Below are 13,642 nucleotides of genomic sequence, written 5' to 3' on the forward strand. Positions count from 1 at the left end.
CCCCCCCCCCCCCCAACTTCTCACTTTTTCTTGATTTTTCTTTGTTTAACAGATTGAGATGGATCCCAAAGTAAAGAATGTGGCTCTTTCAAAGAGGAGTAGGAAGGGTAAACTTCTGGGTCCACTAGTGGCCGAGAACTGGTGCAAAATGTTTTAAGAAGCCGATGGACCGATATAGATGGGATTGGTTTGAGTGTCAATGGGAAGAGAAGTACATGGGCGATGAATATGTCAATGAGTTAAGGCTACAGCCTAAATTTCCAGAAATTTATAGAACTATGAATGAATTGGGCTTGCATTTTATGTTTGATAATCCCGGAGATTGTAATTTACCTTTTGGTGCATGAATTTTATGCAAATTGGTTGATTCACACTAAGTATAATATTGTGAATGTGAGGGGGAAAGATGTGACATTTTCATCACGTGTTCTGAATGAGGTGTTGGGGACACCACAATGTGATGCTGACATTTTTAACGAGTAGAAGGATAAACCTCCATATAGGGATATCTGACATTCTTTGTGTGTGGTTGAGTCTAATTCTAGGTGGGAAAGGAGTAAAGAAACAAGTAGGCATAACACCCTCCATTTTGCTAATTTCAATTAGGTGGCTCGAGTGTGGTTGAAAATACTGTGTAGCGTGTTCTTTCCGGCCAAACACTTGACCGATATGACCCGGGATAAGTTGGTTTTAGTGTACATGTTGATAAAGGGGATGCTCATTAATGTGGGGGCAATTTTGCAAAAAAATATGATGAAGTTTAGGAATAACTTTAGGTGAAGATTTTGTTAACGGGATTAATTACCTATTTTCTATGGAGTCATGAGATTGAAGAGGAGGAGTTAGATATGAGTGTTGTTAGGCAAGCAGATCTGATGGGTAAGTTAATGGATGTCACGCGAACAAAGGCGCTAGACACATCCCATGGGCCTGTTTTGTCGGAATCAGATAGGCAAGCCCGAGATGATGTTGTCATGGCACGCATGTTTGGGATGCCTGAGTCGTAGCTGCAAATTTGAGGTCGCGTAGTCACTGATAATGAGATGGAGGCTTTAGTAGAGCTCTATCCCTTGATAAATAGTGCATATATTTGTGCAACACTGGTCCGACATTTTCCGAGCTGGTGGATGATGATGAGTCCACTGATGATGAGGCCATGGATGATGAGGAGGACGACGACACTGCGGATGAGGCAAAAGCCTTAATGGTTTTCAACCGCGGCGATGATGAGGCCTAAAGTCTTCAGGAATTACTCCTACCCTTTTACTTTGTTTTGCTCTTGCACTGAGAAGAGTGCTTATCTTTAAGGGTGGGGTGGGAGTGTTTTACATGTATATAGTTGTTTACTGCTTTATCAAGTCTAGTTTCAGTCTTTAGTTATTTTTGCTTTTGGGTTCTTCAGAGTTTATTTCTGGTACTTTTACTGAGGATTATCCCTTTGAACCATATAGGATTAGTTTATTACTTTATTGAGACTTAGAGTCGTCGTAGGAGTGAAAGTTCCCAATGATATATGGATGACAACCAACTGAAGGGAAAATTAGTCACATAGAGGAGTAGGATGAACAAGACCAACCTTGGTCTTTTGAAGCTATATCCCAATAAGTCGTCCAAACTTCATGGGTAGTTATACTTGGTAAATTACAATGACCTGTTGACCTTGTAATTAGCATGTGTTCTTAAGTTTGACTCAAATGTGGAAATATGGGCATAATTGTGTAAGTAATACCGTAATGCAAGTTGTATGAGCATGTTAGTGATATATCCGTATATGTGTCATAATGTCGTGCGTGGTGAGAATTGGTTAGTTCTTTCTTGACTTGATATCGAAACTTGCCTTGTGTGTGTTGAATGAGTAGCTAGGAGGACTTAAGGAATGGGATTGAGGCATTTCTTTGAAACAGGAAATTCTTGAATCTACTTGTATGCGTACAATGAAATTTCCCCCTTGTGAAGCCCCATTGTCTTTAGCCTTATTCATTTGATAAGCCACATGATAAGCCGAAACCCAGTGTTTGATACCAAATATTTTGATCCTGTTAAGATCCTTAATGCACTATGTTAAGAAGGAAGGGTTGTAAAATATGATTGAATAAACTAGGGGAATTGTTACATTGTGTGGGAAAAGAAAATCCTAATTTGGCCCTGGTCCTAAGAGACAATGTGCACCCCCACTAAAATTGATGGTGGCTAATCTAAGATGATGATTACAAAATTGGCCCTGGTCTATCAAGGATAATGTGCACCTTATTTGGATGGAAATCTAGAGTTTGGGTGGATAGTGCAAAAGCATATATCTTTTCTAAAAAAAACTAAATAAAATAAAAGGGCAAATGTGGAGAAATAAAGGGGTATTTGGTTGTGATGAAGGGTGTACTAGAAAAAGAGAATAGTTATGAAGGATGATGTTTACTATATGATAGTATGTGCATTAGGGAGGAGTATTCACTACAATGAATTTCAAATATTTCCTCAATTGCCTAAAGCCTACATTACAACCAAATGAATGTCCGCTTGATTCCTTGAGAAGTATAATGTGAAAGTTAAGCTACACGATAGGCAAGCATATGACATGTTGAGGAAAGTGAGAACTTCACTTGTAAGCATGAGTTGCTTGTTTGAAAAAATAGATCTTGTGATTTTGACATTGGTTTAGAAAAAGGTTGTACTAAAAACATAAACAAATGAGGGCATGTATGACATATGGAGGAGTATCTAGTAATGTGTTGGGATGAGTTTGCATTAGCCCAACAAGGATTCATTCTTTTAGCATGTGTTGTACTTCGCATATTTGTGGAAAATTGTTGCATCCAATGTATACAAAACGATCATGATTTAAAATGTTTGGTTTATTTTAAGGTGAAGTGATGAAGCCAAGGGGCTGTGATATAGAGTTGATAGTCTAAAGATTGTTTGAGGACATATAAAAGCCTAACTCTGGGGCGGTGATCTTTGGCATATTTATATGCCTAATTAGTCGATAACTGCCCATGTTTTAATATTATTAAAGGATGATCTTTAGTTATTAGCTTGATTTTGTCATTTGATTGTGTTTATGAAGCACTTACACACATGAATAGTAATTTCATGAACTCTCGAAGAAATTGGAGCTGGAGCGAATAAAAACAAGGAAAAGAGAGAGATGTGCAAAAAAAAAGACTAAGTGAGGAAGCACCTAAGCGAGGCAGACTGGCAGGCGTGTCGCGCCAAGGCATGTCGCTCCAAGGCTGTGTTGGGGAACGATTGTGGTGCGCTACGCCAACATGTGTTAAATTCCCAAATGCTATGCGTAATAGCGGAGCGCCGCTCCAAGAAAATTCTGACTTTTCCATGTTTTCGGCATTAATTAGGAGTTCAAATTTGAATAGGATTTGTATTGAACTTTACCTACTACTGTAAATAGATCCTAGGTCTGCCATTGTGGGGGGTCGACTTTTGTTTAGTGTGCAAGGGCAATAATCAAGTTTGTAATCATCCTAACTCTTCTATTTTACGTATTTGTTTATGAAAATTTATATTTTATTGATTACTTTGAGCATGAGTAGCTAAACACCCTACTTCTTGGACTACAACTACATTTTGATTGTCGAGTATTTGAAGCTTTATGAATTAATCTTTGGTAGTTAATTCAAATTACTTTTATATTCTTGTTTTACTATTTCTTGACTGGCCATCTAAGAAGAAATCTAGTATCTAAATATTGAAGTTACCATAGGAGAGATTTGATAGACCAGAGAATATAGAGAGCTCGGTCCGTCAATTAAATTGAGAAGATTAGTGTTCAGGATCGGCACCCAATAGACGAACACCTTGCTTGGTTACGGAATAGGATGAAATACAAATGCTCACTAGTTAGTCTATTTATCCCTGCTCAATGATGTAGTTAGATAGCTAACTGGGGTAGGCGATGAGAGGTGGCTAACTCAGGTTATACTATCAACCCTATAAACCAGTAATTTGACAAATTGAAGTTAGTTCTAAGCCGATTTTGTGATGCATGACATTCGTTATATGTTGTAGCTCTGGAGTTGCTTTTAATATTGCCTGAAACATTACATCAAAGTCGTTCACCATTGTTTAGTTTATATTCAGTCCATAATAGTCTTAGTTAACCTTTAAACATTCAACCTATGAAATAGTTAATATTCTCTTTAATTGTAGAATTACGTTTGAATATAAGTCAGTCATAAGTCACTTGGGAACGATAACTCGTTTCAAAAATAAATTATATTACTTGTGCGACCACATACAATTGCGTGTATACTGGGGAGCAACAAATATCTTGAGGTAGAAAGTGTTATTTTGTGAGTTCATTGGGTTAGATTCTTGTATATATGAAAATTGGGTACATAGATCTAAGGTGAATTTGAGAGAAGAAATCGAATTAGAATGATTTAAGATCTTGAAAATGAGATTGAAATTTGTCATGCGTCACCTTGGCAGGGTCTGGCGCGGCACGCCCCATCTCTGCCAGAGGGTCTGGGCGGCATGCCTGCAGTGTACCCACATGGAGCCTCAGACCAATGGGTATGGCGCAGCGCGCCGAGGATGCACCTAAATCGACGTTTTCACCAAATTTTCATGATTCAGTTCGATTAAGCCTTTCTAAAGTATTTTAATACTTCCTAATGATTCTAACTACTCTAAATGACTTCTAATCTTATCGAAATCATCTAGAAATATGAATTACAACCTTGAATCCATAACTTGAAATTCAAGAAAAGTTTAGAGCCATGTCTAGAAAGTTCTTAGAATCCTCTCGAGAAGTATTTTTCAAATGCTTTTAAACTTATTTTAAGGCATAAAAATAAGGTTGAGTAAAGAGTAAAGATAAGAAGAATAATTTTATTTCAAGTTTCATAAGTCTTTCAAAAACGTGTTAATCTCGTTTTAAGACTTATGTTTGAGTCCGGTTAGGAGTATGGTAAAGTCTTTTCTTCAAAACAGTATATGGGAACTATGTAGTCCCACGGAAATATGAATAAATTTTTTCACATTTAAAAAGAAGGGAAACTGATATTTCCAAAGAGGCTTTGGGCTTATTTTCAAAAACGAGTAACAACTTTCTAAATGAAGCAAGCAGGAAACTAAACTCAAATCACAGAAGTAAGTATGTTTTTTTTAAAAAAAGAGCTAATATAATTATATTTTTGAGAGTAGTATTGAGCACATATATAGGGCAGAGTTCAGATAATTCCTAGCCATCATGAGCAGAAAATTGTCATACTTTGTAGATTATTCCTTTAGTTCTTTTTAGCACAGACTAGTAGATCATTAGGTAATTCAGGTCCTATATCGATGGCAAGGTGAAAGACGGGCCCTGGCAGCGTGAGGAAAAACGTTGTATCATTACTCTAGCTCTTAAGTGATGGTTTTCAGTTAGAGAAACTCCCAGAAAAGTTAAAGGTACTTATATATATACATCAGTTTATTTGTATTTTTACATACATCTCAGAGTTATTTGTATCCTTGTATACATTCAGAATTTATAGGTGTTTTATTCCGGGAAAGAGAAAAAATATTTTGTTTTGGAGATTTTTGACTTTTTTGAGTCGCCACTTAATTTTGAGAAAAATTAAGAAAACCTTTATTTCAAAGGACTCAAAAAGATAAAATCAATTGAAAATATTTAAAAGGGTTCGGGGATTCATATTGTATTTTAGGAAGGTGTTTAAGGCACCTAGAATATCCGTTTAAAACGGTTATCCAACAACTAACTATTTGGCTAAAAATTGGTGATAAAATATTTCTTACAGTTATTTGAAAATGAATGCAAAAGTAATTTTAAGATTGTTTGGAAAGTGAAAATTTGTTCATCTGAATGAGTTTTAATTTGTAAAATCTCTTAAGCCATTTATTTGATTTGATCGAGCCATTAAAACTAAAGTGGTGTTCTGCGGGGATTTGGATTCTTGTGACTTTAAACTAGCAACAAGAAGGACATCAAATAATAATAAAAAAACATGTAAAGGATAGAGAGAGAGAGGGAGAGAGATTTGGGTCCAAATTCGAATTTTCTGTTCGCCTTGACCGGAATTTTTGACCCACCTGTTTTGGGTTTTTGACCCATTTTTCTTTCTTTTCTACCTATCCCAGACCAAGCAAATAATAGATATAAAATAAATATAGGAACGAGAAGCAAACGACAAGGGATAAAGCCCCAAAAAATAAATACAAATTTTAAAAATAAACTTTGGGCTCTCTACGACCCATAACTTCGACTTCTTGTTTGATTTAAATTTTTCCAACTCGGGATCTCTCCGTCGGGTTTATGAATTGACCAAATCGGTAAATGGAAGTTGAACCTTGTCTCTCTTTAAGTGCGAGGACGAAAGAGAGTCCATAGAGACTCAGGCGGAATCATATGCAACAACATGATAAAATAAGGATTAATAAATAAATAGTGGACAAATAGACAAAATTAATTACTATTCAAACAGAGGTATCCAACTCAAGGCGGCTTCTGACGCATGACAATTAATTTTAATGATTCACACATAGGTACCAATGAACAATTAAATGGATGCTACACTTTTAAATAATTTATCCAATAGAGGATAAACAAATGACAAAGTCAAAATCAGCATTTTTCTTAAAGGTCAATCACTGATTGTAACAAAATAAGTGATTCACATGAATCCTTCTGAACATGAACAGGAGCAAAACGATATAGCAAGAACTAAACTAACAAAATTTTTATTTAGATATGTGCTCAAACCCACGAGATAAGGTTAACAAAGTCGCACCAAAATGACATAAACAAAGAGGGAATTTTACTATTTACGATTCCGAATAAAAGAAAAATGCTTCAACATGCAATGACAACCAAACCGAAACCAAGATGATGCCTCCAAGATCAGATGATAATACTCCAAACGAAATGAACAGTGAAAGAACACGTAAAAAAAGCACGAAGACAAAACTCGATGAATGATCACTAAATGAGCTTTAAAAAAAAACTAGAATACAGGAGATGAAATTATACACGAAACCATTGAGCTATAACCAAAACAAGCTAATTATAGACAGCCCTTGAGACGAAACCAAATACCCGTAAACTCAAAACGAAATAGAGCTCGACAGGAAATCCAATACGCGGAGAAAATCAACATGACACCTTACAACTAACAAATAATATGATAAACAACTCGCTCAAAAAGATTTTTTTTATCCTTCACCATTCCATAAAGATGACATCAACAACACGATGAAGACACAATAAATAAAAAAACATAACTCCGACATAATAACGACCACAACATCTAGATAATGCAGAGGCGAAGACAAAATTGACAAGAGAGATGTTACCTTCAACGGGACAGTGAACTTGGGATATCTATGAATCTCAAACAATTCTTTTTGTTCTCTTAGGATAAAAATAAACATATTTAGCTAAAATTTAAGATGTTTCTCTGTGATTTTGTCCCAAGAAATTTTCTTCAAAGAAATCTTTCCAGCTTTTTCGTTCTGCCTTCCCTTTTTTTTTAAAAAATAAATTCCCCTGTTCAAAGCAAATAGAATATATTTATAGGAGAAGACACCAGGGTTTTGGATAGGGGAGAGCGGAGGATTTTCTGGAAAAGCTTTTGGGCAGAATCGGGTATTCACTTTTAACTACTCAATTCAAAAAAATTCAAAAAGAAAATAGCTGCCCTGCTCATTGTACGATATCCCGCTGAGACAGTGGCGCGGAGGGTTGGGATCAACAAATTTTCCTTCGTCTTCGACGTGGCACCATCTCGTGTCTTCAAAGGACAATTTTGCAGGTGATTTTATCTTCTCTATCGTACGAGCAACTACGAGGAAGACGATTCCAGACTCGCAGCTTAGGGTCGTGTCTCGTTCACTCATCTTGCTGGAGCGGCTTCTCTTTCGTTCTTCAGCGCGTGGAAGAGACCATGATGCTTGGCTCGCTGGGAATTTGTCTTCTCCTTTTGTGTTGCTGGGTTTTCACTTTGGGGAAGAATAAGCATGGGTCGGGTCAAGGGATGAAAGCCGGGCTGGGTCGGCTAGGAAGGTCTGGGACCTGGAAGACAAAAGAGGATTGGAAATAGAAAAGTATGCTGGAAAAAAAAGCTTGGGGCTGCTGAAATGTTGCCCATTTTATGTCTTAAAAAAATGGTTAGGATAAAGATGACTATTTAATTAAAATTAATTAACAAGTTTCTTAACTTCAACGAAATAAAATAACTGACATGATTGATTTAATTACAAACAAATTAACTTAAAATTATAATTATCACTCAAATTGAAATGAATTAGTAGAATATTTATAAAATCTTTTTGAGATGATTTTCAAATATTCTTGAGATATACTAATTATATAAAATCATATCAAGATATATATCGTTTCAAGAATTATTAATATCGAATAAAGCTATTTTGAAATGACTTAAAATATTTTAAATTTTATAAAGTCAGTTATCTCGACTCGTCTGGAATTTAAGAAACTCGATGATTAATTTGCATCGGGGAGGTCCAAAATTGGGTGCCAACAACTGTCCCTTATTTTATTTGGATTGATGCAAGAAATTCAAGGAAAATGAAATTGACCAAGCCAATTTTGACCGACCATACATTCATCTTTAGAGGAGGGATTTGGTAAGGGCTTTAGGAATTAAGGCCGAAAACCGAAAGAAGTCTTGCTATATATCTCAGGCTACATGTGAACTCAGTTCACTTGTAGTTCGATACGCTTGATTTAACGCATGATTTTGAAATAAATCATAAATCATCTCGATACTGGATTATGAAGGCACTAAGATGCTCGAGAATAAGATTTATGGGTGAATGTTGGATACAACCGAGCTTTCAACATCGAATCACCTACATATACTCAATACTTAGGAATCAGACTGCTTGTATTTCAACTCGATCAGTCGAAATGAAAATCTATTATGCTAGACAACCTTTAGTTTTGGATAAGTGGCAAATTAAATTAGTATTAAAAGGGAGCTTGTAACCTCTTAGCCATGAAGGTGGAGCTATCCTCCACACCCATAGGTAAGAACTTACACATACATAATTTCCAAAACTCTTGGCGCCTCGTCACTCAGATTGGAAACTTGCTTCCGACAGACACAAAAATTTCCGGATGCGAGACCGAAACTGACAAAACTAAAGAAAAACTCACATGCCTTCTGATAGGGGTGTGGTTTGATTGTGGTGGAAGTCGCCCCTCTGCTCGCGTCCTAAGAATTTGACATTCCTCTTTGGACTGTGTCCCAGTTTGCTGCTAAGATAAAGTTCCAGTCGTGCTGCATCCTTTTTGATGTCGTCCGCACCTGTGGTTTGTTTTTGGAGAATTTATCCTTTCGGATGCTCTTGACAAGGCTGAGATAAAACTCGTCAGCATAAAAATTTAATCAAAATGGGAGATAGTGTCTTTTACCGTGTCGACACTTAATTGTTCTCCTCGACATTTAACGTCAACTCGTTCGGTTTGACATAAAGCAAATAAAGCTTATGTCTTGTATTCGCAACATAATCTTCAATGTATTCTTAATTTGATGTCAACATAAAGAAAAGTTGATGCGGGGTGCTAGTATTTCTCTTGACATCGTCTTCGATGCTCTTCGTGATGTTTACTTCTATCAAAATGAAAGAATGCAGTTGATGCCGATGAATAAATATTTCTCTAGGGATGCACGATTTCCCCTTTTTTAGTAGTGCATGCCTTCTTGCGGGGCATGAATATCTTCTCGCGATAAGTAAATTTCTGCGAGGTGCATATTTTCTGTGAGGCATGAAATCCTCTCGCGATGCATAAATATCAACGAGGCATGGGATCTTCTTCTTGTGATGAATAAATTTCTGCAAGGTATGAAATCTTCTCGCGATGCCTAAATTTCGACGAGGTATGGAATCTTTTCATGATGCATAAATCTCCGCGAGGTATGAAATCCTCTCGCGATGCATAAATTTCAACGAGGCATGGAATCTTCTCATGATGCATACATTTCTACGAGGCATAGAATCTTCTCGTGATGCATAAATTTCTGTCAGGTATGAAATCCTCTCGCGATACATAAATTTCAATGAGGCATGGAATCTTCTCGTGCTGCATAATTTTTTGCGAGGTATGAAATCTTCTCGCGATGCATGATATTGACTCGCGATGCATTATCTTCTTCGATGCATGAATATTGACTCGCGATGCATGATTTTCTGCGATGCATGGATATTGACTCGCGATGCATGGTCTTCTGCGATACATGAATATTGACTCGCGATGCATGGTTTTCTGCGATGCATGGATATTGACTCGCGATGCATGGTCTTCTGCGATACATGAATATTGACTCGCGATGCATGGTTTTCTGCGATGCATGGATATTGACTCGCGATGCATGGTCTTCTGCGATACATGAATATTGACTCGCGATGCATGGTTTTCTGCGATGCATGGATATTGACTCGCGATGCATGGTCTTCTGCGATACATGAATATTGACTCGCGATGCATGGTTTTCTGCGATGCATGGATATTGACTCGCGATGCATGGTCTTCTGCGATACATGAATATTGACTCGCGATGCATGGTTTTCTGCGATGCATGGATATTGACTCGCGATGCATGGTCTTCTGCGATACATGAATATTGACTCGCGATGCATGGTTTTCTGCGATGCATGGATATTGACTCGCGATGCATGGTCTTCTGCGATACATGAATATTGACTCGCGATGCATGGTTTTCTGCGATGCATGGATATTGACTCGCGATGCATGGTCTTCTGCGATACATGAATATTGACTCGCGATGCATGGTTTTCTGCGATGCATGGATATTGACTCGCGATGCATGGTCTTCTGCGATACATGAATATTGACTCGCGATGCATGGTTTTCTGCGATGCATGGATATTGACTCGCGATGCATGGTCTTCTGCGATACATGAATATTGACTCGCGATGCATGGTTTTCTGCGATGCATGGATATTGACTCGCGATGCATGGTCTTCTGCGATACATGAATATTGACTCGCGATGCATGGTTTTCTGCGATGCATGGATATTGACTCGCGATGCATGGTCTTCTGCGATACATGAATATTGACTCGCGATGCATGGTTTTCTGCGATGCATGGATATTGACTCGCGATGCATGGTCTTCTGCGATACATGAATATTGACTCGCGATGCATGGTTTTCTGCGATGCATGGATATTGACTCGCGATGCATGGTCTTCTGCGATACATGAATATTGACTCGCGATGCATGGTTTTCTGCGATGCATGGATATTGACTCGCGATGCATGGTCTTCTGCGATACATGAATATTGACTCGCGATGCATGGTTTTCTGCGATGCATGGATATTGACTCGCGATGCATGGTCTTCTGCGATACATGAATATTGACTCGCGATGCATGGTTTTCTGCGATGCATGGATATTGACTCGCGATGCATGGTCTTCTGCGATACATGAATATTGACTCGCGATGCATGGTTTTCTGCGATGCATGGATATTGACTCGCGATGCATGGTCTTCTGCGATACATGAATATTGACTCGCGATGCATGGTTTTCTGCGATGCATGGATATTGACTCGCGATGCATGGTCTTCTGCGATACATGAATATTGACTCGCGATGCATGGTTTTCTGCGATGCATGGATATTGACTCGCGATGCATGGTCTTCTGCGATACATGAATATTGACTCGCGATGCATGGTTTTCTGCGATGCATGGATATTGACTCGCGATGCATGGTCTTCTGCGATACATGAATATTGACTCGCGATGCATGGTTTTCTGCGATGCATGGATATTGACTCGCGATGCATGGTCTTCTGCGATACATGAATATTGACTCGCGATGCATGGTTTTCTGCGATGCATGGATATTGACTCGCGATGCATGGTCTTCTGCGATACATGAATATTGACTCGCGATGCATGGTTTTCTGCGATGCATGGATATTGACTCGCGATGCATGGTCTTCTGCGATACATGAATATTGACTCGCGATGCATGGTTTTCTGCGATGCATGGATATTGACTCGCGATGCATGGTCTTCTGCGATACATGAATATTGACTCGCGATGCATGGTTTTCTGCGATGCATGGATATTGACTCGCGATGCATGGTCTTCTGCGATACATGAATATTGACTCGCGATGCATGGTTTTCTGCGATGCATGGATATTGACTCGCGATGCATTATCTTCTGCGATGCATGGATATTGACTCGCGATGCATTATCTTCTTCGATGCATGAATATTGACTCGCGATGCATGATTTTCTGCGATGCATGGATATTGACTCGCGATGCATTATCTTCTGCGATGCATGGATATTGACTCGCGATGCATGGTCTTCTGCGATACATGAATATTGACTCGCGATGCATGGTATTCCGCAATGCATGAGTAATCTTATTGCCTCCAATGATGATAACGGTAATACGACTTCCAAATAGTATATCGTTTTGATCGATAATAAAATAACTGACCCCTTCGGGTAATGCATAGTATCATATCCAACACTATGACGCAAATGACATCCTCTATGGAACCATAAACTCTTTCTTGAGATTTTTGCTTGATTCATCTTCGAATCTAGTTGGACGTCCTTTATTAATTTTATGTCGTTGGAAATTGATTGAAATAAACAATGCATATTCCCAAGTCTCCAACATAAGAGATATAAAGTGCTTCTTGCTTTTAGGAAAACTATTGATTTTGGGATAGTTTTCTCCTCTTTGGACTTCTCCATATTCATCCATCGGAAGAATTATCTAATTTCAGAGGAAAACTATAAACCTGCGTCCACAGAAAAATTGTTAGTTTTAAAAACAAACTGATCTGTGTTGATTTCTTCAGTTGTTTGCTCCTTGTCTTGCTATCTCCGGTTTGTTTCCCAATCTCCCGACTGTTGATAGATAAGACAAAATATTTTATGCCAAAACAAATGAAACATAAAAGGGAAATTTAAGTGAAATAATTTTTCGAGAAATAGTATGTAAAAAGGTCTCTGCCAAGTCATGTCATATCAGGCTTAACAAGCTTCTTTGAGTCTGATGCTTGAAGGCCTATCTGATCATTCGCTGGGGAGTTTTCAGAGTCGCTCCAAACTTGCAGATAAATCCGTGCTGAAATTTTGAGGTCATCCTCAAAATTTCTGTCCCAGTTAACTGTCTTGCTTATCTTTCCACTGTAACTGAGCAGATCGCAGAATTTTTGAGATCTTCTCAAAAATGTTGTCCTAGTTGCCAATCTCTAGATATCTTCTGTCTTGACTTTCTGAGGAAGAATCTCTTTTTTGAGAATTTTGAGTCCCTCTCAAAAGTTCTGTCCCATATTCTATTGTAAAGAGGAGTAGAAATCTTACGGGAGATATCACCGAACCCTTGTGGCGCCTACGTATCCCGTTGATGCAGGAATCAGGTCAAACGTAGTTCCCCCTCAAAAGTTAACAAAATAAAAAGAATTTACAAAGAAAAGTGACCGAGGCTTACATAGGCCGCCTACGTATCTCATTCTTGAGAATTCAGGTGTATCTCATTCTTGAGAATTCAGGTTGAATGTAGTTCAAATACAAAGAAATAATTACAGGGGATAAACGGGGTGATCGAAGCCGACATAGGCCGCCTACGTATCTCATTCTTGAGAATTCAGGTCAGACGTA

Source organism: Solanum pennellii, chromosome 7 (assembly GCF_001406875.1).
Source record: "Solanum pennellii chromosome 7, SPENNV200".
NCBI classification, from domain to species: domain Eukaryota; kingdom Viridiplantae; phylum Streptophyta; class Magnoliopsida; order Solanales; family Solanaceae; genus Solanum; species Solanum pennellii.